Raw genomic sequence first — 27,687 nt, 5'->3', positions numbered from 1 at the left:
ACAAATCGTCGTTGCTTACATTCCCCGTTGAAACTACTGCTGCCGTTTTTTGTTGTCAGTGTTTAGGAGAAGCAGGTACATTTGACCTATTCCTCTCAATAGTAGATGGTAGTTGGTTTCTGAAAAGTTACAGCCTGAGGGTTAGAGAGTATCACGCACTTAAGTCTGACCCCCTTTCATGACATTATCCATTTGAGGGCAAGTCGTCGGATGCATCTTTAGGTTTACCGCCACTGTATGCAAACGCACTTTGAGTGCTTCATAGGAACTTCTCCACTGTAGCTATTCCGACTTCCAAACGTGTTTCATCTGTAACACCTTGGACGGTCATCGTGATCACATCCACACCTGCTACACCTTAGACAGCTATCGTGATCACATTCACACCTGCTACATCTGTAACACTTCTGGCATTTTGCTACTTTATTTTAGCAGGTTAACTTTGAATCCGACTCTTTCCGTTTCAACAAGAACAAAGAATTAGAGATTATGGGTTGTTGTCCCAACAGTTCTTCACACGTTTCACAAAAATGTCCAGGAATGGTAAGAGTTCCGTAAATAATGTACTAAAGCAATACCATGATTATGCCTGGATTAGAATAAAAAATTTCATCCATCTCTACTGAAATAAAAACAGTCATAACTTTTTTGGATGTTATCCAGTCATACAGTATTTGGCATACAACACAACATTCATATAGATTTTCAGACAAAATAAATGCTAAATGCTGGATATATGACTCTTACAAAGTCCTTTATTATTTCTGCTGTCTTTAAGTCCGAGATTGCCTGATAAAAAAGAAATATCTAATTTTAAAGTAAGTCTTTCATTATTCTGCAATAAATTTCTTGTAGGTTTTTGATAAAATAATTCTGTGTACTAGTCATTTTAAAACTAATGTACAAATGATAGCACGCGTCTAATATACCATAAAGGCTTATACCGTACCTACTTAACTTCTCTTAAGTTATATTTATCAATACGCTTAATATTTCAGATAAAAAAAAATGAAACTACGAAGCGTACTTTCATTTCTGTTCAATACTCGACATTTCTGGGGCAAAACATTCTATCTGTCACTGATAAGCATTACACCTAAGAAATCCTAAACTTAATTCTGTCATTACATAAAGAATTAGCGAGATTTTACACCTTCAATAACTGTATTTGAACTTTATTAGTGATAAGGTAAACATTAAATCAAAAGTTTTATTGGATGTTCTTTGCAGAAGTCCTGAATCCAGATGGTAAACAAAACTATGTAAAAATGAAAATTCATAAATATCACACGTTTTTATCTGTTTTATGATGAGACTACAAAGTACATGTGGTGAACTAATAAACGTGCACAACACGTAAAAACGATATTCCAGCTTCCTTGATGGATATCCTTGGAAGTGCGCTTCCACCATCGTCAGTTATGTTCAGTGTGACTGACATAATTAAGCACTATTGTAACGTTGTTCGGTAACATTCCTCATTCAATCTTAAACCAGATATTAACAAATTTCTACAACTTCTCTGCTGTAAACTTCCAAGACCACAATGAAAAAGCACAAAAGACTATTAGATCTCAATCGGTCTATGTGTGTTGACAGGTATGTTATCAGTTGCTAAGTGGTTTTATTATTGTTATTATCTCAGTTTCTTCATGAAAACAACTATTGACTTCAAAGTTTCTCTGTAAAATAATGAACCATCTGATTGAAATTCCAGGAAATTATTTAGGCTTAGTTCAGAGCTCTTTTGGATAGTAATGGAGGTCTGAATCTCCATCAAAATTGATGATGTAAATCAATATTTACGATAAAAGTTTAATAATTAAGTAAAGATTAAAATAAAATAATTATATTAAGTAAGTTAGTTAGTTATCACCATTAGATTCCATCTAGGAACATAGGGTCGCAATCGCTTGCGGATTCTTCAACAAGTATTTAAGTATACAGTTAGTTAGCCCACTGCACCGAGCCGTCCCTAATTTAGCAGTATAAGACTAGAGGGAAGGCAGCTAGTTATCACCAACCACCGCCAACTCTTGGGCTACTCCTTTACCATCGAATAGTAGGATTGACCGTCACATTATAACGCCCCCACGGCTGGGAGGGCGAGCATGTTTGGCGCGACGCGGGCGCGAACCCGCGAATTGCGAGTCGCACGCCTTACGCGCTTGGCCATGCCAGACCCACATAAAGTAAGTAATGTATTAATATTATTAATGAAATCCATAACGCGTAAATAAAATGGCTTACAATACGTCTTTACAGTAAACACTCGTAGCTATAAACAGGTACCTCATCATCATTAAAAATACAAGGTTTTGTTGCATCAGGCAGAGAGAATGTGGGATGTTGACTGTATGATAATTAATAAAGTTGATACAGCTGTACTGGAGACGCGAGGAAGAGAAATAAAAGCACTCAACCATGCAACGTTCTCTCTCAGTATCTTATAAGTAGCTTATGTAAATTCAGGAGTAAGTTATCGTAATTATTTCGTAGGTTTATTTGCAGGTCAGTTATGTTAGAATTCGTACCATGTAAAATCTAACTACAAATATCTTACATAGAAAAGACTGTAATAAAACATTGCTGCTGTAAGATATTGTGAGAAGCATGACTTGAAGTCGCATATTAAAAACATATACAAAAGTTAGTGTGTGAAACCCAAACAAAGCATACCTTATATGGAAGTTACCAAGAAAAGCTTGACAACTGAAAGCCTGTAATAAAACAAGGTTTATATAAAAGTTACCCGAGAGAAGCTTGACTAACTAAAGCCTTTTTCTTGGTTACTGATGGGAGAGAATTGTTTCAGAGGTAATAGTAACAATAATAAACTCTATTAAAACGTAAATACAGGCTCAATTTTCCTATTAGCAATTACAGTGGTATCTCGGTTCTCGAACAATTCGGTTTTCGAACATATTGTTCGAGAAAAAAATGTCTTGGTTCCCGAACCAAGCTGTCATGGCCCGAACCCCCAAAATAACCCGACTGATAACCCAAACGACCCTTCGACCATTTTCGGCCCACACCGCGCTTGCCCGAAACATTTTACCCTCACCTGTCGCTCAGTCCACACCTCGCTAACATTTGCTGTGAACGGTCTCGTTTATCTTTTTGGTTTTTTTCTTGTTCTTTCTCTAAATATTTTGATTAAATAAGCCACCATGGGGTCAAAGAAGGATAATGAAAGCAGCAAAGCAAAAAGAAAAGTTGTTAGAGCCACAATAGAGGTGAAAAAGATCTCATAGCGAAGTATGAGAGGTGTACGCGTGTCTGATCTTGCTACAGAGTTTGGTATGGCAAAGTCTATAGTCTGCACCATACTGAAAAATAAAGAGGTTATCAAAGGAGCTGATGTTGCAAAAGGAGTGACAGTGCTTACGAAACAAAGATCACAAACAGAGGAAGAGGTAGAAAAACTGTTGTTGATTTGGGTAAACGAAAACAGTTAGCTGGTGTTAGCATTTCTGAGACCATCATTTGTGAGAAAGCAAAGCAGTTGCATGCTGATCTCCTGAAAAACACCCCTGGAACGAGTGCTGATACAGGTGATGCCTTTAAGGCTAGTAGGGGGTGGTTTGAAAAATTTAGGAGGGAAGTGTCATACATAGTGTAGTGAGACATGGAGAGGGTGCTAGGCAGAAACAAACCTCATTAGACAAGTTTTTAGTGAGAAATAGGTCCAGTGAGTCTCAAGCAGGTTGTAGCGGTGCAAAGAGACAGAAAAGAGAAAGAACCCCAGAAGGAGAGTTACCTGACGTTTTTATGGAAGGTGACTCCCCTTCCAAACAATAATAACCCTCCTACTCTCCACGTTCCTTACCACCTTTCATTTACGCCATCAGCTCTCCTCAGCACAGGTAAAGTGCAGTTAAATTTTCATTTATTGTTTTTTTATTGTGTTTATAGTTTTTGTGGTTGACTTTATGCATGTAAGAATTATTATACAGGTATAAATAAGCAATATTATTACTTAAAATGCTTCATAATGCGTAATTTTTGGAGGTCTGTAACGGATTAATTTAATTTACAGTATTTCTTATGGGAAAAATTAATTCCGTTTTCGTACAGCCTTCTGGAACGGATTAAGTTCGAGAACTGAGGTACCACTGTATTTTAACCCTTAAACAGCGGGAATGTTTTAGGAAACAGCATCGATTGATGATAGCCACCGTTTACAATTTAATTAAAACAGTTACATCTATTGCCATTTCATCTTATTGTGTTACTTGTGTCAGTAGCAGGAGATCACAAAGTTTAATACACATTTGTACAAACGTACTCAAAATCTACATGCACTTGCTGTCCCTAATTTTGAAACGTTATGCTAGAGGGAAGGTCATTAGTTAACCTTAACTACAACCAAGCCCTGGGATACTGTAATGAAATAGTGAGATTTACAGTCATTTTTTTAATGCACCCATAATCCCAAAGTGATGTTCATGATTCTTTTGTTAAAGAAATGAGACGTGAAAGTACAGAGACTTTTGTCCTCAATGTGACATTCTGACCACCAAGTGGGGTCTGTTCCTTTCTTTACATGTGGAAATACAGATTGTAATTAATTTCTGATAGTTCTTAGTTACAATAAACATTTGTAGCTCGCAAATTAGAGTGTTTTTAAAAGAACAAACAAACTTATAATTCATATTTATTGAAAATGCAAGCTATGAAATATGTTTAAGTACTTTTCCCATTCTGTCAACCAAATGTCCATGTTAAGCTTAATTACAAATTTGTGACAGTTTAGATTGTATTAAAATACTTGATAATCACCAATTGTAACTACAGGCGAAGCTGTTGGTCTGAAAAAATTAATAGCTACCATTTGTGCAAACATGGTTAATTCAGTGTCTTTTATTCATCTGCAACGTAGTCACATGATTATTACGCTGGAAAAATGAACTAAAGATTAATTCAAACCTGATTAATTTTAAAATAAACTTTGAAATTCTTCAATTATAATATCCAACTACAAACAGAGACTCAAACGAAAGTTTTTATATCAGTGAGTATCCAGAATATATTTTTTATCCAAGCAGGCGAGGTAGGAATTCATGCTTGAAATTAGATTTTTTTTTATCTCTTACGAGCTTATGTTCACAGCTGGTTTTCTGTCTACATTCGTTATTAGTTTCGAATTATTCTTCTCAAACATTTTATCTATAACTAACGAACATTGAAGCTAACGACCAGTGTTTCAGTGTTACTCAAGTAGCATATACTCTGTTCATTATTTAATGTTGCTTTAAATATTATTCTAACAGCATTGCTTGGAATGTTTAATATATTTGGATTTATTATTTATTATCATTATACTTTTATTACAAACATAATCTTGCATTGTTAGTCAAGTATACTGATTTTGGTCTTAACTAAATATCCCTAACTGATCAAACCCCACGAGATAGTAGGCTTACGGCCGAAAATATCATTATTAGAGAAGGTATCCAACTTATGGAACAATGCATTTTGCTATTTATAAGAAAGAACATTACATTTAATTAGCATACTTAGTTTGTTGTTATTTCAGACATAAGTAGATTTATACTAAAGTTTAAGTGTAGATAAAATCGTACAAACAATGGTTTGTTTGGTTTCTAGAGCAAAGCTACATTTGGCTATTTGCTGTGTTCACCTCGGAGTATCGAACCTAGGATTTTAACATTTTAAGTCCTTAGAATTAACATTGTCCCATTGGGAACTACAAATAACGGCTTTTTCTTTTCACCAAAAGGACACACACTCACAGTATGCACTAGATTGTACGATTTCTATTTTCCTTTCAAAGCGAAATAGCAAGTCACTCAAAATTGAGAAGAAAAGAAAATTGTTTTCTGTTTAAAAACATTGCAGAGCAGTAGTTTCTTTCCATTTCATTTCATACGAATTTTATACACACGATTTTCTATTCAAAAACAAATCAATACATGTACAAACCAGGTGGGGGGCACTCAGTAAAGAGCATACACCTCACGCAGCGTTGATCATGTTCATCCCTCACAGAATACCAAAATGTGTCCATATGTTCGTTATTTTCAATATACGCGGGCCATTTGTTGATAGGACAACGAGAAATACTTCACATGGTACCAACAAGTTTCATCAAAATGCGATCATTTTTGGCCGGATAATGAAGAAAAAAAAGTATAAAATATCAGTCACCATATTAACAGGTAGTGATTTTTTTATTATTCCTAACTTTTCTATAATGTTCAGCCTCCAAAATTTTATCATTTCTAATTTGGGCCATAGGTCAAATATATTCCAACTTTTGTCCAAATTCATTCAGCCAATTTCGAAAAATATTGCTAACAAACACATAAGAGTGAAAATTTGAACACCGAATATACACGTCCGCTTTATCAAACGTAGCGTATGCGTTTCATGGAACCAACTAAAAAAAGAGAGAGAGAGAGAAAAAAAAAAAAGAGCAGCAAATTATGTTTTGTATATCTGAGAATACAAACCTATATTAGTTTGTTACGAATTTTCACGAAAAGCTACACGAAAGCTATCTGCACTATCCCTCTCTAATTTAGCAGTGCAAGATTAGAGGGAAGGCAGCTAATAATTACCTACCACTACTTCCTGGGCTACTCTTTTACCAACGAACAGTGGGATAGACTGTTATTTTATAACGTCCCCGTAGCTGAAAGGGCGAACATGTTTAATATGATGGGGTAAACATATATTAAATAGTATAATATTGTGAGCTATTAGGGTGTCGTAAATAAGTGGATTGCCTTGACACTAGATAGAATTGAGGCTTTCCCAAATGTGATCCATAGTTGAGTTTCGATCGAATAAGACCTCGATCTATCTTTACCATAGAACATCGATCCAAGTGGTGAAGAGAGCACAGGAAAGATGTCAGTACTCTTGAACATTTTACTCGTAGTTGCTTGATGTGTGGTATAAAAAGATAAAGATAACGGTCAAAAATAAGCCCCAAGAAATTTGTCTCAGGGACCACAGGCAGCACAAATTCACCGATACGGAGTTCAGGATAAGGGTGAATAACCCGTTGGCAGCAAAAGTGCATGCAAGCAATCTTAGAGAGAGAGAGAAGTAAAAACCGTTTGCTGTTGACCACTTCAGTGAACGATTGAGGGCGGTCTGTAGCTGCTGCTCAATGTACCTCATGTTCGACGACTGATATGAGATGTAAAAGTCGTGGACACAGAGTCCGTTTGCAACAGTAACAGGGAGTTGTTCAGTGATGGAATAAATCTTTATACTGAAACGTGTGATACTCAGAACACAGCCCTGAGGAACTCCAGGTTCATGTAGAAAAGTATGGGAAAGTGTCGAACCCAATACGAGTTGGAATCTCCTGTTCATTAAAAAATTAGTAAAAATGGGCAAATGGCCACGTAACCCATATATATGGTGGTCTCGCAAAATTCCATACCGCCATGTTGTATCATAAGCCTTCTCAGTGTCATAGAATAATGATACAAGATGTTGTCGTTTGAGAAAGACCTTCCTGATTAACGTTTCAAATTGAATCAGATGGTCCATGGAGGAGAGTTGTCCACAAAACCAACACTGGGTGGGTGAGAGGAGGTTGTTTGATTCAAGGAACCAAACAAGACAAGCATTAACCATCCTCTCTAAGGTCTTACAGAGACAGCTCGTCAAAGCAACTGGACTGTAATTTGAAGGAATCTTGGGATCCTTTCCAGACTTTTAGGAAAAGTAGACAATAGCTCGGCGCCAGGCATCAGGAAAAACATTCTTCTGCCAGATTCGGTCAAAAAGTAATAGGAAGAATAGCAAGAGAAGCAGGAGATAGATGACGTAACATTTCATAGTGTGCATCATCATGTCCGACAGACGTACTGCCAGACCGATGAAGAGCCAGTTTCAGTTCTACCAATGTAAAGGGACGATTGTAGTCATTGAGACAATCAGCTCAAAAGGAAAGAGGTGACCGCTCTGCTCGATCCTTGATGGCTAAAAAGGTGGGGGAAGAAGCAGAAGTGCTAGATACCAAGCCAAAGGTTTCACCTAGAGTATCGGCGATGCTCCGGGTATGAACTACTTCCTGACCTTTCGAATCTTGTCCCACATGACTTTGGAACTGGTGGTAGAAGATATGCTGGTTGTGAACTTAATCCAAGATTCCTTCTGACTTTGATGTCTTACCACCAGCCTCCTGGAAAACGAAGCGAGAGTGTGGGATACTTACAAAATGTATTCCAGGCCCGTTTTTGAGCCTTCCATGCCATGTGACAGGCAGGATTTCACTACGGACGAGGATAACGTGGAAAACGTGTCGAGGTTTTAGGAATACACTGAGCAGCTGCCTGTTTTATACAGTCTGTTACTGCTGCCATACAGTTGTCTATTGAAAAAAGGTTCAGTTTATTGATTCAGCTTTCACCAGGGCATGAAGGTCGGGTGGCATCGACCACGGCCAGTCTCTCTCAAAATTATAGGAAAATGATTACTGCCTCGTGGATTGTTATAAACCCTCCATTGAAAATAGGAGAATAGAAAAGGGGAGCAAAGTAAGAAGTCAATAGCAGTAAATGACTGATTAGGTGCATTAAAATAAGTTTAAGAACTGCTATTGAAAAGAGAAAGGTTGTGATCACAGTGCATACGCTTTACGGAGCGATTCCTCCCATCAATATCACCACTTCCTCAGAGGGGATGATGTCCATTATAGCACCATACAATTAAAAAGGGAGATGGCAACTGTTCAATGAGAGCATGTTGGTCTGATTCATTATGGTATGGTCCCTCCAGGCGACAGATAGAGAGAACAAATAATGATTGTATGATCCAAGGAAACATGGATGGCTACAGCCTTCAAATGTGTGTTCAGTAGCAAAGGCAGGGTGGACACATGCTGATGAACCAACATTGCTACCCTCCATCACTCATCCATCACACAGCCTGCCATTTCTGTACAAAGAAAACCGTCGAAAGGTGACTGTATCGACAGGTTTTAGAAATGTTTTCTGTAAGAAAAAACATACAGGATGGTAGGAAGCAATCAGTGTTTTGATGTCATCTACATTAGAACGTAAACCTCGACAGTTTCATTGTATGAAGGTGGCCATTTTTATTTATGTGTAGATGAATTAGGTGGATCAACTTCGGTTTACGACCACGTTTCTTTCATTACTTCTCTTATTCTAGGGAGGTCTATCGACCTCCATTGATCCTGCCATGAGTCGATTAGATAGGTTTTTTTTGGTGGAAGAGGATTCCAACGATTGAGAACGTGAACGAATGATCATTTTGCATCTTGGGATGGGGAAGAAAATGTAATCGAGGAAATACCCGTACACGGAACTAAAGTAAGTGGATCTTGGGATTTGTTGGAATGTATCTTAGGGATAAAGATGGGTGTTGAAGTTGATTCATCAACTTTTTTAACCATGGAGGTTAAAAGACTTTTCATTCAATTTGAGAACAATTCTTTTGGAGGAACAAAGAGATCCATCTGCACTTCCATTGTAGTAGTGGAATGAAGAGCAGCAGCATATGTCCGAGATGAAGTGGTGCACAGCAACTTTCGAGCTTTAGGATAAGTAATGTTTTGAATCGTTTCCAAATGTCAAACATCTTTTTCTTCTAAACATTTATGGTAAGAACGAAACTAGAAATGGTGAGAGCCATTGCAATTAACGCAATCAGGGTCCGTTTCACACTCATTAGCATCGTGGTTCTTGCCATCACAATGAACACACGTTAAGGAACCACGACATCTGAGAGGGTTTGGAATGTATGGCCGAACCCTGCAGTTAAGACAAATTGTTTTGATGGTGGCAGGTTAACGTGCTGATGCAAATATCAGAATGAGGATATTGGTCAGCGTTATAATTCTATCTTTAGAAATGGAAATACGCCTCACCGCAGAAACACCTTGGATGGAGAAACAAGCGAGAATCTCTGACTCGGGGATGTTCTTCAAATCCATCTCAACAATAACGTATTCTATGATGAATTAAAAGTAGTATGAGGTGTAACCTCTATAGGTATATCCCCAATCACCTTTGAATGCAAGAGGAGTTCACTGTGTTGAGATGTGGATGTTTCCACCAATGTGTCACCAGAGCGAAGTTTCTTTACTGACTTTGGAGAACCAGCAAGTCCCTTTAGTCTCTTCTGAATGATAAAGGGAGACACCTGCCCTAAAGGTTTGTCTGAAAGAGAATGTAGTATAAGTAAATGGGGTAAACAGGTGTCACACATATGTTTAAGGTTGCTGCTCAGAATCTTCAAGACGTGGTCGTTTAACTGTGGACTGTTTTCTCACTATTTTATTTTTACGTTTTTATTCGGAGGATCCATAATAAAGAATATTTTGGTGTCCACTAACCCCACCCACCAGGGAGCTCTACGAGAGGATGCACAACAATGTCAAACAAAGACATTATTTCGTGAGCACTATATCCAAACACCAACGTCAGATACAATGTCCACAACACCTGTTGAGAACATCCAACACTGGTACTTACTTGGTTGACCCAAGCCAAAGTGGATCAGCTGATTGACTCAAGGAGGGCCACCCCAAGTCCGCCCGTCTACAGGAATTCAAGGCCAAAGTGGTGTGTTAGGGTTTGTCCTCTCAACCACCAAGATCCTCTTTTCCCTTCACGGGTCACCACGCACGACAGTTTCGTGGGTGGATGTTTAGATTCCAGGAGGAAAACTGAAAGAACAGAACCTTCCCTGCGAGGTCCACTTACTATCTACAGGAATCCACAACGAGGGGCTAAGATAAGAAATAGTGCTCAATAGTGTATTTAGGTAAGAGGTAGATGGGGCTCAGCCCCAGGGACTCATGGTCTTAACGAAGGTCTATTAATTATTTTATTCTGTGAAACATTAGAGGGGTTTTGTAGGGCCCACAATCATTATTAGTCCCTGGGCCCACACAACGTTAAATCCACCATTGATACTGCTTCTTCACTAAAACCTGAAGTAGAATTTAATAACCTAGCCCTTTCAAAATAATCGGATACAAGCCTTCATCTATCATCTCTCAAGGGTTCTCTTCCCATCCTAACATTTTATTTACCCGTAAAAACCTTACTGTTAGTTTTTGTTTTAGCGAACATTTTCATACATCCTTTTGGATGTCTTAATGTCCTGTTTGACTATCTCTCTTCTCTTCCTATGATCTTCTCAATCCACTCTACCATTCAATTTTAATTTCTTACATTTCTTTAATTTTATCTCTCATACCTTTTGAGAGCCAACTTTTTTTTACTTGCAGGCACCATTTTCTTTCCGTAAGAAATATATTTGTTTTGATTACTGAAGAAAAATGTTACTTTAAAATTTTGTACATTTGCTAAGTATTTTCAAATAACTAAGCTACCCAATTCACAGCAGGTAATTTTTCTGCATTCCTTTAATTTGATTATTTGAAATTTGGAATCCAAATATCATTATTTCCAATTTCTATATGCAGCAAAGCATCAAACCAATATAATAATGATGGATTGCACCCAAATGTTCCCTAATTCCACCACCCTCAATTATTTCAATATTAAAATCGAAAATAAATATAGAATAGCATTATTTCTTATAAGTTTCTTGACGAATTGGTGAAAAAATCCATCTTGAATAGTTTCCAGAAACCTTCCTCCCTCATATTTAACGATAGCATTTCCCAATCAATGTACAGAATTAAAATCACCTATAACTGTGACTTCATTAACAGCTAACACTAAAGTTTCTCGAATTTCATCAGTTTCATCTGGTGGTCTGTAACTAGCTCCCACAATGATCGTTTTCACTTGATATCCATTAAGATAAACTTAATAGATTATTAAATATCGTTGCTATTATCCTTAGTATTCTCAACTTCAACTTTACTGAAAGAGCGATTCCTTCCTCTCTCTTTACTGTTCCGTCCCAATTACATAACCTATAATCGTGTGCTTCAAAGAATTTTCTGTCACCTGTGTTATCTGTATTTAACCATGTTTTAGTTGTTCTCTTTCTATCAAAATATTCTATTCCTTACAATGTCTTAAAGAATATAATAGGTTTTTATGAGTGCAGCCCACAGCATAGGGTACGGTGTATCAAAGAATACAGTTAGCCTCTATGTCATATTTATATTTACAATATTAAGTTTAGTACAAGAAAAAATTGTAATATAGCTATTTATTAATTCAAAAAGGAAGGTACATTCGCAGAAAATGTCAAGATACCATACACAAAATTGACAAATTTTGACAATATTGTCAAAACAGTATATAGAATCATTAATGAAAGATCTCGGTCAAAATGTTAAATATTTTGGGAGAGAGGCTTTTAATTTTAACAAATCCCTTATTTACACATTTCAAATGGTTTAATGTTATATGAATAACAAACGCAAATGATACTTTGTTCTTATATTGCGCTAAATATATTGTTTGTTTGTTTTTGAATTTCGCACAAAGCTACTCGAGGGCTATCTGTGCTAGCCGTCCCTAATTTAGCAGTGTAAGACTTGAGAGAAGGCAGCTAGTCATCACCACCCACCGCCAACTCTTGGGCTACACTTTTACTAACGAATAGTGGGATTGACCGTCACATTATAACGCCCCCACGGCTGAAAGGGCGAGCATGTTTAGCGCGACGGGGATGAGAACCTGCGACCCTCAAATTACGAGTCGCACGCCTTAACACGCTTGGCCATGCCAGGCCCCTAAATATATTAGTGTATGCATATATATTAGTGAAAATAATTACATTTCAATGAAGTTAAATAGTGAAATAAGTAAAATCATAAGGAAAGACTGCGTTAAAAAAAGGAAATCCAAACCTCCGACTAATTATATAATTTATTTAAACTCAAAAACAAACCAAAAAAACAAATTAAACAAAAAATGCTGTATCAACTGAAAAAATCCCAGGGCCCAAGCTACAATGTAGGATTATAAAATGTACCTTAGGTTTTAAAGGTGACTGCGGAGGTACCATAAATTTGTTCAAACCAGAAATGCTAAGTGTCGCTGTGAACCGTAAGTAAATTTGCCAAAAATAATAAGTAGGAACTGTAGCACTGTATGGAAAACATTTCGTAACTTAAATAGAGCGTATATTTGGTGTAGTTTAATGTTCACATTAAACACACACAGATTTGATTACACATTTTGTGCAATAAAATTTATCGTGAGAACAACGTGTTCCACCATTCTTCGAATTCAAATCTGTTAAAGATACGAGGGCTGTTCAAAAAATACGCGGACTGTTTGAATTGCGCGGCTCCAGTTGGTTCCAGGGGAATCCGCTTGGTGTCGCTAGGTTCGCACAGATCAGCTGATTACGACGCCATTTTTCGATTGCAGATATCTTCATTTGTGTATTAGCTACGCGGTTTCAAGTGAAGTGCGATTTTTTCGTTTGGCGGATTTCAGAATGAATGACCTGAAGGAGCAACGACCTGCTGTGAAATTTTGTGTTAAACTTGGAAAATCTGCGACAGAAACTTTTGCTATGCTTAACACGGCTTACGGTGATGTTGCTATGAAGCGTACGGCATGTTTCAAGTAACATGAACGTTTTAAGGATGGTCGACAGTCCATTGAAGATGATGAGCGTCCTGGACGTCCTTCCACGTCAACTGACGACCCACACGTCGACAAAAGCAACACCTTATTGCGGGCAAATCGACGTCTGACTGTCAGGGAGCTTGCTGAAGAGTGTGGGATATCAGTTGGATCTTGTTACGAGATTTTGACCGAAAAATTGAAGATGCTACGCGTTGCTGTGAAATTCGTGCCTCAGAACTCGTGAGTTTTTGGCCAAACATTCGATCACTCTTCTTCCCCATCCCCCTACTCACCTGACCTTGCTCCTTGCGATTTTTTCTTGTTCCCCAAACTCAAAAGACCCTTGAAAGGAAGAAGATTTGAGACGATTCCCGAGATTAAGGCAAATGCGACGAATGAGCTGGAGGACATTACAAAAGAAGCGTACCAGGACTGTTTCAACAAGTGGAAACACCGTTGGGATAAGTGTGTGCGTTGGAGAGGAGAGTACTTTGAAGGCGTCCCAGACCTGTAACTTCTAAATAAAGTACATTTTGTTTTATGACGTCAGTCCGCGTATTTTTTGAACAGTCCTCGTATTAAAATTCGAGCACACCTAGCTGTGTTTAAAGTTCTGATCTGACGGTACGAATAATTTTACACAACTACAAATTTGATAATACCTAATTTAGGTGCTAGTACAAGAACACGAAGAGCACCAGAACATAATAAATGGATTATTCGGATTAAAAATGCGTGTCGCTTTCAGGCCTAACTCAATTGCTTTACTAAACCAGTGCAGCTGTTCAATTATGAAAGATGCGATAGATTTAAGCATCTAACATACAACGAACTGCTCAACCTCATGCAAAAGCATCAGGTAAGTACAGTTTAAATACCACTAAACATCTCGCCCCCTCCTCTTTGCCATAAACAACAGTGATTGTGGACCCATCATCAAAACAAAAGTAGTTCCTCTGGTTTTAATCGCAAGCTAGTGAAGCCTCACCCCTTCTCCTCCCAATGCGCAGCGAAGTACACAGAAAAAGACAAGCATCGACATCCTTTGCAACGTTTTCTGCAAAAAGTGAATAAAAGAAATTTCACATTCGCGTTCTATACGTTGACAAATAGAACTCACTTCCCAAATTGAAAACTAAGATGACAAAACAAAGCAACTGCACCAGAAAAATTCAAAAATATTCGTTTTTAACACCTCCTTGCTTACAATCAATGGCTCAAGTGCAACCTACACCAAAGGAGATTGAACATGTTACGTTGAGACAATTTTGGAGCCTCACCATGTCATTTCAGTCCACTCAGCTAGTTCAGTCGTACTTTACCTAATGATTGTGCTATTTATAATAGCTTTGCAAAGTGGTCATCAATGTAAACCGTTCAGTTCTAAAGACTGCCATGTTCAAAGCACACCCATGCTCCCTGTATGCTTTATGTAATCCACTTAGTGTACTAGTGTAACGGTTTTTCTGGGCTCTAATAAAAAATCCGATTACCTAGGTTTTGCGACTTTACAGGAACATCTTCGAATATAATAACATGAATACCAGTTTCTTTCTGCAGTTGTTGAAAGTATGCACTGGTTGACCTAGATTTATGGAAATAACCTGTGTGCACGTGAACTGTGTAGCCTTTCCAAACAGAAATACTTCTTGATTATCTTGTGTAACATCGCCAGGGACACGTGGCCGTATCTGTGTTTTTTACAACTGTTACAATACTTTGCGTATCATAAATGGAGTACTAGTTCTTGAGGTTTTCTTCCGAGAGGGTACTGGTTGCAAACATTTATCCATATTACTTTCTTTAAGTATACCATTAAATAAGAGACATACATCTTTCTCGGAAATTATAAATCTACGATTGAGCACTTTTATGAACTAAATGTATGAATATTTTGCTTCGGAAAGGCTATTATATGCCCTTCAGAATAAATTATAAAAGAAAAGAACTATATTAGTATGACGTGCAATTCCACCGCAACTTTATATTGATTGGGCGCTTCTACCTAGCTTTACTTGGAAAGACTGCAAGTCCAATATATTAAATATATTTTAAGCCTTTTTTAAATTTACACAAGTTATGAGAAACGCCTATAAACAATTAATTTTTAAGTTTGTTTTTTGCATTGAAAGGTTGAAGATGCGTAGAAAAATAGATTATGTGTATAAATAATGTTTAAGTTCATTAGACTATAAGAAGTTATTATGCTAGGCAAAGTAAACAAAAAACGAACTAATTGTCTTTAAATAACAGAAATCATTATTTTATAAAAATCTGTGTATGTCTGCTTATAATTTGCTAACTGCAGGTCCGATGTCACGAAACCTGCTGCATCTTCTTAGAATCCCTATTCCGGATAGAAGTGATCAGTGTTCTAATCAGACCCTCTTGTTTTTCTCAACCACACTTAAGTGTTATACGCAAGTCGAAGAGACTAACAAAACTGTAAAAATATGGATTGCAGAGAAATTACTGTCAAAACGATGTGTCTGTAGCAATTCTCTCACTTTCTTTAAAAAATGTCTAATCAATAAACCACAAAACTAACTTTCCAGACTAAAAATCAACTAGATTCCAAGCATATGCCAATATAAAATTGATGTCGCTAGACAAAATCATAAATGTACATTTTGTCTGAATTAACATAAAAACAAAAGTAAGTCAAGAATCTTCACAGCTAAGACCGGTTGATGTCAAATAGTTTTACAGCCACCACCAAAAAATCGGTTTTTCCATAAGGTGGAATATAAAGTTGCAAAATCCGAAAATGGCTGAGAAGATGCGATAGATTTATTACCCTTGTGCTAAGATAAGAACAGTATATGAAAATTAACTGAAATCAGATTGTTGTTATTATACTCTCGAAGATCTTAATTGCAAATATCACCTGTAATTATCCAATATAACGTATAGTCTGTGAATATGTGAAATAGGATAATTTTAGAAATCTTAATCGATTAAAGTAATTGGTAACAGCCAAGACGTTTGGCGCTCAACTGGATACAGAAATGTAAACAGTGGCCGATCCAGTTGCCACAGAGCACAAAGTAAGAGGCAACAGCGAAAGTTAATAATGTCCGAAAGAAACATTTTTATTCGTTACGAAACTCTTCCATGCTGCAACAGAAAGCCATATTTTACACTATGTGCAGTAATTTGCTTTCAAAAGAAAACCAGCCTGACCAGTTGTAATTACAACACTAACTCTGTCTTCCAGAGGAAGACCAACCTCGCTGGTTACGATAACAACAATCATTCTTGATGACGAGAAAACCACTTGAAATAAAAATGTATATCAGACTGATAACAACTATCATCTATACTACAAAACAGTAGATTTCTAATACTTCAGAAAAATAAATGACAAGGAATCAATAGCTTAGGGTAAGAAAAACATCAATATAGTACAAACATCAATATAATACACAACAAACAAACAAACAAAACAAGGTCGGACATGATGCACTGTTTTGTTGCGAAAACATTAGCATTTTCTGATCACTATAAAACATTCTAAAAAAGTGCACTTTGAGTTAGCATCAAAAAATAAATTTAACACCTGCATGTCGTATTTCAATACAATGTACAACATTGCCAATCACGTCGGATGTGATTAAAATGAAGCTTTGGTAAGACAGTCACTTAAACATTAAAAGCGCGACTGCTTTCTAAATATTTTCCCAATTACTTTTAAGTTTCTAAATTATATCATAATGGGGAAAACGGAAGTGTAATAAATGAACTTTATCTTACACATGCTATTATATACAACAATAAAAGGTATACACAGACAAGAAACATTAGTTATAAATTATCTAGACTGCTTCAGCTAACATACCTTTAAGCGTAATAATAGATATAAAAGAAGATAACTGTAGTAGTCCCTGATATTAGATCGCAAAGTAAAACTTTCAAGACTGATATTTTTTCATGTAAAAGGAAAAGCGTGGTATGTGGAAAGTTTAGTTTCTACATTTGTGAGAAAATTAGAATGGAAAATGTACCTAAAGCACCGCCACGTGAAATCTATGCATTATGTTTTATGGAACGTCGTTTCTTTCATATTCACTTTTACTCCTAACATGTACATATTTGTTAGCGTCAATCTTGTTGCAATAGCCAAAAGAGCGTTTATATGGTATACATTTTCAATGTTTATATTGTATACATTTTTAACTACGTGTTGTCCATAAACCAAATACAACGTAACGTTTTTAAGGCTCCATTATAAAAAACAAAAATTTCAAACTATTAAAATAATATTTTCAACAATCTAAGTGGTCAACGTTTATACATATAGAAGAGTATCAGGTATCCGTAATGCAGTCCATACACAGATGTAGGCTACTTACTTGGCTCGATATTTTTACAATAAAAACTTAACTTATCTCTAAGGAAATAACTTGGAAGGAATAATTTTACAACCGGCATATAATTTGGAGATTTACTTCGTAATTAAAACAAATATACGCTGAACTTGTGCAACATGTTCCCATTTACTTCATACTATATCCCTAACTGATCCCTAATCATTTCAAGTTAAATAACATTACCTTGTATCATCTTTCATGACAGGTGGTGTTTTGCATCATGTAAATATACATCTACAACATTATAAAAAATTCTAATTAAATGTTTCAATATTGAGTCAATCACTTTCTCTAAAATTATTAAGATCGTCTTTTTTTTGTGATTCTCATTAAATCTTGTGGGTAGACGTTACTTTATTTTTTTACGTTTCTTATCCCAAGTCAGCATGTAATAATCTGGTATAGCTTATATTCCTGTATAAATACTTTATTCTTTCATCCACCGATAGAAAAAAAATCAATAATAGCAAAGACTCGTAAACATTTGTTACCAAATATTTATCTTTATTGGAACAGTACTTTTTTAAAAATACAGGTTTTCTAGACTAATACAAAATAGTTCTCATCGCAGACACCGAAACTTTCAAGTGTACTTCTCTAATATTAGTTAAGTCTTTATTAAGCACGGCCTATATTCGATAGAGATAAATTAAGAAACTTGTGCACGCTTTTGTAACTTTAGGATTAAACTTTATAGTACTTAATAAATTAACTTATGTTATTTTATGACCTAACGTTAATTTTTTTTAATATTTTTCAATTTTTAATATATTATCATACAAAATGTCTAGGGAAGTGTATTTGCATCCAGTTTTGTTTACATCCGTTGAAATGTAGCAAGCGAGCAAGCGCGTATTTTTATAACATACAAAAAACTGATTATAATAGATCATCTGTGAAACAGATTGTTTTGTAATATATTTTATCCTCTCCACAGATTAGTCGTAAATCCTTTTATAGTACTTACAATTACAAATCATTGCATAACTACACCAAAATCAAATATTTCTTACAACATTATGAGAAATATTGAAACTTTTTCAGTCTCGTCTCTATCAGTCACATAGCTGCACATGATGACATCATTAAATAAACCATAATTAGGAGAAGAATTACTACACTAAATGAAATAGGCGTTTATATTGAGGGTTTTATTGAAATTTAGATAGGTGTCTAACATAGTGATATTAATAAAAACATTTATTCTGTAAAGATACACTGCCAATGACGTTACTTGTAGTTTCTATTTATGGCAAAGCTACCGAGGATATCTGTCACAGCCCCTAATTTTCAACTACTGTCCAAAGGAAAAGCATCCATCAATAGCAAGCACCCTACCACTCTTCATCTACGGTAAGTAATTGTCTCTCACTATTATAACACGCACACACAGTTAAAGTGGGAAGACCACTTTATGATATCGAATAAGATCCATTTAACATTCGAAGTTTTATCACTGGGTCAACTCACCCCCCAAAGTGTCGTTAAATTTGTCGGTTTTTTTTTATTACTTTTCATATGCTACTTCTATGGCATCATCATCTTCAAAAATGCAGACCACTTCCTTGTTGTATGATGAAAATGATATACTATGTTTAGTAACTACTTTCACATATAAAGCTTCATCACAAAGTACTTATTTCAAGTGGTGACGATCAAATAGGAATCGTCGTCGTGGCTGTCAGCCTAGAGATCACTTAAGTACTATTATTAGTTATTTCTTACTACCAGCGTAAAGATCACTTAAGTACTATTAATAACTAATTTTGTTTATTAACATATAGTAATTACTAACTAGGTTCAATCCAAGGTCTTTCTGATACACTCATTTGGCTACTACTACCAAAAATGAATATCAGACTAATAAGTCTGATCAATCAAAAAGAGATATGGTGTCAGAAGTTCCAACTGACACAAGGAATGGGAGAAACGTTGTTAAAGTTCAAAACAATTCGTTCAGGTTTTTTCAGGTTTATATGAATATAAGAGGAAAGGGAAGTTGTTGAAAGTGCTAATATTTTTTCTTATCTGATTTCAATTAAAACAAACACTTATGGTACGATATTTAACTTTATAATGAGTAATCGATAATTTAAGCATTGCTAACCAGCAGGTTTTGATATATTTCATATTTTCATTTCGTCATAATCAAACAGTTCTTCTTGCATTATTTACATGGATTCCCGCTCACCTATCTTAAGCTTCCAGTAAATCTTCAAATACATTTATTTGTAAAATTTAATAGAAATTCTTGAACTCATCGATTTTAGAATCCTTGCAATAAAATTTCACAGAAGTCATTATTTACGATAAAAGAAGAATTTTCCAATTTGAACAGAACTAAAGAAAACATCATTTACGTGTGGATAAAACAGGATCGTAAGCTGAGTGAAGATAATAGGATTATCAATGATCTCCTACATTGGTTTAGGATAAAACTTATTACCTTTATCTACAAGGATACATGACATGCAAGTTCAACATCTCTTTTGTAAGCAATCTTCCCAAAAACATTGGTTTGGGAGTTTTTGTAACCCTTCAATATTTCACAATAAAACTATCCCTTTTCTTAACAAATAAGGAAATGCTAACAATATTGGTTTAGACTCATTTCTCAAACCTTTATTATTTAATACCATCTCAGTTAGTTAATGGTATTTCAAGCATCTCGTTTCGATTTTACTCTAAGTCGAACCTTTCGATTTTTCAGCCTATGCTTATAACGCAAAAAGTGAGGTGGGATATCTGCAAGGAATACAACGAATATAACACATTATGCGTAAGCACAGAGAAACAAACAAACCTAAATATCAAGCCAACAATCTATTAAACAAACAAACAATACCCTAAGACCAACTCACAAGTTATGTGTTTGTAGTGTCGTAGGTTTCCTTTACTAAATTTGCTTCCTTAAAGATAAGGATATCCTATTTCAGATATAGAAATGAGTATGTGAAAAAAACGTTATATCAGTTGCATATTAAACAGATAACACCCAGCACTAAGGTATTTAAAGGTCCTTAAAAATTCATTTCCTCCTACACAAAGACACGTCATTACTGCACTAGGAAAATCCAGAAACCCACAAAGAAAATGATCCCCCAAAAAAAGGGCATTGTATTATTAAAGTTCTAACTTGTACAAGAACTAGAATGATTTATATCATTAAAATGTATACAAAAAATCTCAACAAAACACACTCTTACAAGTATTTCAAGAAAAATATTTTATAGTTCTCATGACGAGATAGCGAAATTATTTCTAAAATTCTAGAATTGGCATTTGTGCAACAGATTAACCATAGGAATTAGAATATCAAGACTAGTTTTGTTTGCTGTTTCCTCCATTATAAGGAAGGTTTTAATAAGATTCTGAATGGCTAGTCTCAGTGTCACCGAATTACACAGTTACTCCAACGGAACTGATTCTATTGAATTGACACGAGTATCAGTTCTTGTTATAATAAACAAAATATTTTTTCCTTTTTTACTAATACAGTATAACTTGTGAAGTCAGTAAATTAATATAAAAGCTTTCCATCAGACCAGTCCGGGTAACTGGCTATCATCTAATTGCGTTTTAAAACAATCATTCTAGAAGTAACAAATACTTTTTTTTTTACTTCCTTTTCAGTAGTTTCAAACAGCGTTTAATGTTGTTTTTTGCAGTAGTTTCAAACAGCGTTTAGTGATTTTTACTCGCAAAGGTCGGTCAGTCCTATAAAAGTGTTCAATATAAAATTAAGGAAATGGTCTAAACGAGGTTTTGCAGATATTTACTAATATCTCTGCAAGTATATCAGTTGCTTTAGCTATCCCATTTCTGACACCTATAGCCATATTATCTTTTAACTGTACCCATATATAAAGGTAAGGACCAAATCTTGAATGAGGTGAATTTGGAAAGTTAAAATTAAGGAAGTTTAATAAAAATATAAATGAGCAGAAAATGTATTTGGAGTGCTAGATCATCACGTAGAATTACCTCGAATACCGGGAATGGAATGGAACATGTTGAAACACAAGGTCCAATAATGCTTACCTTTGCTTATTATTACCGGTCAAAAACATATTTGGTAACAATGATGACTTTATGAAAAGATTTCTTTTTCCCAAATATTCTCGTATCGAGTGACATAAGAACAAAGAGACACGGAGGGAAAAATACGAGTCTAATAGTAAAACTTCTACACTAACCAGTGTTCTTTTGTTTGGGTTATTTTAAATCAGTGATGTCGAGAAAACTCACTTGTAGAGAAAAATGTATTTGTAAAAACGGCTCGTTTGGGTTGAGAATTTTTTTTTTTACGTAGAGAAGCGAACAACGTTTCGACCTTCTCAACCCAAACGAGTCGTTTTTACAAATATATTTTGGAGTATTTTGTTATTATCGACCAGTTTTTGTTTCCCGATGTGCACAACTGCAAACGTAATCAGGTTTCGTATAAATATTAAGCTCTGTGGGTGTAGATCTTAGGATCAAAGAAGTATTTATGCATTTCATAATTGTCGTTAGTTGTGTAAAGTTTATTTTGATTGCTACTATTTTTACACCTACAGCGATTATTCTTTTATGAATTAATGTATGAATTTAGGATAAACTAAAACTCCTCAACTAGTTAAACTGTGCAAGATATTACGATCGAAAACATAATTAACAGTTAAAGCACCCACCTAGTGAAACGATGTATTCCTATGACATTTTACTTCAATTTACAAATACTTTTCAATTCTTTTTTTTTTTTACGTAGAATTAGAATTAAGTTCAGTTTTCCGAGTTATTTAGTTAACCAGCCTTTCATCAGAATATTGATAATAAAAAATATTTAAACGTATTTCAAATTACTGTTTAATATTGTTCTTCTTCCACTCTTTCTGTTCAACTGAAAGTCGATCTATAACTTAGCATCTTCAGATCGTTTGCTTTTTAAAAACAAAACTGTATAGTGGTGTAGTCATGTTGTGCCCCTAAGAAGCGATAAAACTGTTTTAACACTACAGTTTTTCAATCTTACCCCAGGTCTATCAAGGGAAAGGGTACTCAAATCTATCATTTAAACATTAAACTAGCCTCCTAGAAGTACATCAATAAGCCTGAGGGCTTAAAATGCTAAACCCTGGATTCGATATTCTATGTGAGAAGAGCCGAGTAACTTATTATGTAATTTTACACTGCATAACAAAAAGCAAAATCAAACAAAAGTTTTTATAGCCGGTAGTCGAATTAATACAACACACACACGAGCCTCAAATGTACTAGTCTATAAGTCCGCAATGCATCACATGTCTGAACTAAAATGAGTTGCTTCTTCAAATTCTGGTTGAAATTGAAGAATCTCCGAGATCTTTTTGAAAGGCATTAATATTAAATATTAATTAATATTAATATTAAAATATATTTAATCTGTTTAAAACTCCGCTTGACAATAGTGAACTGTGTGTATATACCAACACTTTTCTTTATGTAAATCAATGTTTAATTCGGAGCTTATCATTAGTTAACACAATCAACAAATTGAGTAAGTGTCTCTCAACTGCTTATTTCATGTCACCATTGCAAATGTATGCACAGAGGAACTAAACTGACAATTTAAATTCTTAGGAATATATTTGTAGATGATAACATAGCACCAAAGAAATATTTTTATGTTGCGTTTCGTAATAAAGAAAGAATCTATGCTGAAATGCTCCTGATAACGGCAAGTCTGAAGGCTCATAACTTTAACAATTGGATTTCTATATTCGCTGTAGACAGTACAGGAAACCCATCGTCTTATTTGGTGCTAACAAACAAACAAGCAATACTGGAACAAAATGGTGATTTTTAAAATTTATTTTTGAGTACGCCGCTGAATATATTCGTGCATATAAAATATTTGATCGGACTCGTTACTTGGTTTCGTAAAATTAAACAATATAAATTTATGAGACTATAAAACAATAATTCAAAACATTTTTCAGGACCAAAGTTAAAGAAAATCTTTCTCTTAATCCTCAATATTACTTTAATAAATAAAAACAGCTTAAACGTAAATGTAAGGCTTAATTTATCTCCAGTTTACACGTCCCTAAGCTACCGAGAGAGAAAACTAAAATATCCCTAAACAGCCAAGAAATTAAGGCTGAGCACCTTGAAAAACGTTAAGTTCTCTCCTTAATGTTCCTAAACATCTGAGACAAAAGGCTAAGGTGAGCATAACCACAACTGTCCGAATTAATGGTTCTGTACAATGCAGCAGCAATCAGAAGTTCCATTCTTCTAACATTTAGGCGTCGAGATACATATTTAGATTGATCAAAATTACGCTTATAAAATTAGTTGATTAAATTGATAAATTATCCTCATTATAGTGGACTTTTACCTATTCACACAGCTTATCTGTGCATTTTAAGTATTACAGACATTCATTTTATCGAAAGTTTTGTGTATTTTATGTAACCATGAATAAATAACACTAATTAAGAAGCAGATAGCCTTTTATGTAGCTTTGTAATTAATAACAAAAATAAAACTATTCCACAACTCTCCTCAATAATATAGCTAAAAAAAACGATGTTACCATACTCTACACATTATTATATAACAACTAGCTAGTTTCACACATACTTTCGATATCAAATTAACTTCACCATTCCTTCGCATATGACTTGTATTATTTTCTGACAGCACGTTTCACCGTTACTTCCGACACCAATTAACTTCACCGTTACTTCCAATATAACCCACATTATTATCTGACAGCTAGTTACCATTACTTCCGATACTGAGTTAACTTCATCATTACTTCCGATAGTAAAGAAGCCACAACTGTACGTTGAATCGACATCGATATTTCTGTACAGTGTTATGTGTTTAGTCTTCCAACTTCAACTTTACTCTCTTCCTGTTAGAAGACCTCCAGTGGACAATAACCAGTAAAAGATGTCTAAGAAATCGACAATCTAGTTTTATCTTTAGTTTATTCGGTGGTTTTCCTAAAACGTTTTTATCGGAAGGAAGATAATCATATTAATGTTCTCTTTACTTTTAGATAAGAAAAAAATATCTCCTTACCCTAGTATTTATAGTCAAACTTATCCAGAAAAGTTATTTTATTTATATATACTCCCCATATTGGTGATAAACAAAGTTTGTATTGCATACTGCGAGCATCTAATATTTCACCGTCATGTACAAAGAGAAATGTGTGGGTAAATTACTATTTCAAATTTACCATTTATAAAAATTTCTTATCAAATTAAACTTTATCTACTATTGCTTTATCCAACTTAACAGATTCTAAAATAAGAAAATTCAATGACAACTATTAGGCACGCCGTATAGTATCGCTAAAAAAGGGTGGGTAGATAAAAAGTATTTTCCTTTCTTCTAATTTCAGCTTCCTCTCTTGCGTATTATTTAAGTTAGTCTAAAGCTATATCATAATGTTTTGAACTACGCTTAATTACCAGAAATACCAGTACAATGTATTCTACTTCCAGCAAGGAATTTAATTTCAGACTTCTTGCAATACATGAAACATGTATTATATTGCCTGGCAACTGAATAAAAAAAACAATTTATCTTACTGTACTGAATTTATTGAATAGAGTAAACAAAGATGTAATCAACAGTTACAATTGAAAATCTTAAAACATGGCGGGCTCTGCTGATTGCAGGGTCACTAACAACGAATCCCATTTGTAAAGTACAAAGAAGCACCTTCGTTCTTAAGCCGTTTTAGACGGGTGTAACGAGTGTGGTGAATATGGTAGGGTAAAAGAAATCCTATAAAAATGTTTCCCGAGAAATAAGCATTTTTCTTTCTCTATGTAATCCGTTTCTATTCACCTAATTTAAGTATTTTATTATCCTAGGCTAAATTACATAATAATAGGCAGTACAATTTCGTCACGTTATGTTAGATCATCGAGGGAAGTTTGGAAAAACAATTACAGAGACACCAAGGAAAAGAAAACATTCCTTAGAAATAAATCAATCTCTCTATGATGGAAGATTTTTCTTCCTATATAATATCAGTATAATAGTAAACACTTTTGATCACGATACAAAAGTAGTTTTCTGTTAAAATGGGCCCAAGCCATCACCTTGAGAGCTACATCGGCCACCTCGTTAGCTTTACTTATTTGAGAAATGCGCAGATAGCTTAGTTGCTTTGCACCAGTAAAAGCCAAACTTCGAGAAGCACTCGGTATAAACTCTAGAAAGCAGGCTGAAAATTTCAAGTTTATTAAGGGATTCCCAAGATCTGAACATTTAATTGAGGCCTTAAAAACCCACTTGCTGGCAATTCTATTCATTGTTTCTAAAAAAGGTAGTGCTCACTCATTTATCTCAAAGTTCATTATTTCTCGATTATTTACTGGTAAGCAAAAACTGCACAATTAACCTTGTACTGTAAGAATCGAACCACGAATTTTAACGTTTAAGCCTTCAAGCTTACTATTGAGTTGACGGAAAAGGTTTTTACTCTTTTTTTTCGAAAATGTTCGTAATTCATGTTTCTCTAGGCGATGACGTTTTAAAAAGATTTGATAATAGCACGCTGTTTAATATTAGTAATTAAACTGGACGAAGGTTTGGCCCTGCCAGGTTATGAAAATACAACGACATTGTGACAGAATCCAGAGAGAGAGTATTTCGTTTGTTTAAAACTAAACCATACCTAACGTCGCCCAATGTTTAGATTACTAGCAGGAAACGATTCTTTGTTTGGCTTGTTCGTTTTTTTTTAATTTCGCGCAAAGCAACACGAGGACTATCTTTGCTAGCCGTCCCTAATTTAGCGGTGTAAGACTAGAAGGAAGGCAGCTAGTCATCACCACCTACCACAAACTCTTTGGATACTTTTTTACCAACGAATAGTGGGATTGATCGTTACATTATAACGCCTCCGCGGCTGAAAGGGAAAGCATACTTGGTATGACAGGGATTCGAACTCGCGACTCTTAAGTTACGAGTCGAATGCCTTAACCACCTGGCCATATCGGGCCAACACGCATTGAGACACCAAACATTAAAAAAATAATTAAAGGAACAAATAGTTCGTCTACGGTCTTAAGACACACTAACGATCCTCAGAGGCAATTTTATGTTTTAAGCATCTCTACTTTGGTCTTATGTGAAATCAAAATGTAGTTTGAACACGGACTTTCTTTTCCTAAATTAAGAAATCAATTTCTTACGACGACAGTTTTTTTAATGACAGTTTACATCTAAATTATGAGCACAAACAAGCATTAAAGAAATAAGACAGTGGTTATAGCAGAAAATAAGTTTCTTGTTTCTGTGAAGAAATCTGAAAAGAAAACCTTTGTTATATTGCAGCGATTTGTTGAAGTATTTCACCGAGATTGAATGGGTTATTTTTTGATATAAAATAAAAAGAATAATGCAGTATAAATTAACCCGAGATATGGAAGAATTTTCCTTCAAAAATTACTTTCTAGTAGTACGAAGTACTAAAATAAACAAACTGACAGCAACAATAACAGTTAACTCTCGATGGAGAGAGAATAAACAGATCAGCAAAAATGAAGTCTCGAAAGAAATATTTATCATATTAAAACAGATATTTTACAAAATACTAAGAATGAAGAACAAGGAACCACAGTAACCACGTTTTTGCACATCTTATTACGGATGAGTCTGGGGCGTTAATCAGGTTTCCACTAAAATTAGGGCCTGTCGTTCAAGAAATACATGTTCCTACTAAAGTACTAAGTCTCGAGTCAAATGAGCTTATTTTGAATAAAGCCTATAGAATTTTTTTTAACCTATTTGAATTATGTCATGGA

The 27,687-nt window shown here is 35.0% G+C and overlaps 1 long non-coding RNA gene across 1 annotated transcript in view; it reads right to left on the bottom strand.

The window, feature by feature from the left end:
• LOC143257969 (uncharacterized) overlaps positions 1–25,248 on the bottom strand; it is a 38,008-nt gene extending 12,760 nt beyond the window's left edge. The window contains exon 1 of the long non-coding RNA XR_013032058.1: positions 24,497–25,248. This is a non-coding gene — a long non-coding RNA (uncharacterized LOC143257969). The remainder of the gene's footprint in view (positions 1–24,496) is intronic.
• Between the last annotated feature and the right edge of the window lie 2,439 nt (positions 25,249–27,687).

The sequence above is a fragment of the Tachypleus tridentatus genome, chromosome 7, assembly GCF_004210375.1.
Source record: "Tachypleus tridentatus isolate NWPU-2018 chromosome 7, ASM421037v1, whole genome shotgun sequence".
Lineage (NCBI taxonomy): Eukaryota > Metazoa > Arthropoda > Merostomata > Xiphosura > Limulidae > Tachypleus > Tachypleus tridentatus.
Note: the sequence above shows the minus strand (reverse complement) of the source record. Positions and strands in the feature narration are given on the sequence as shown.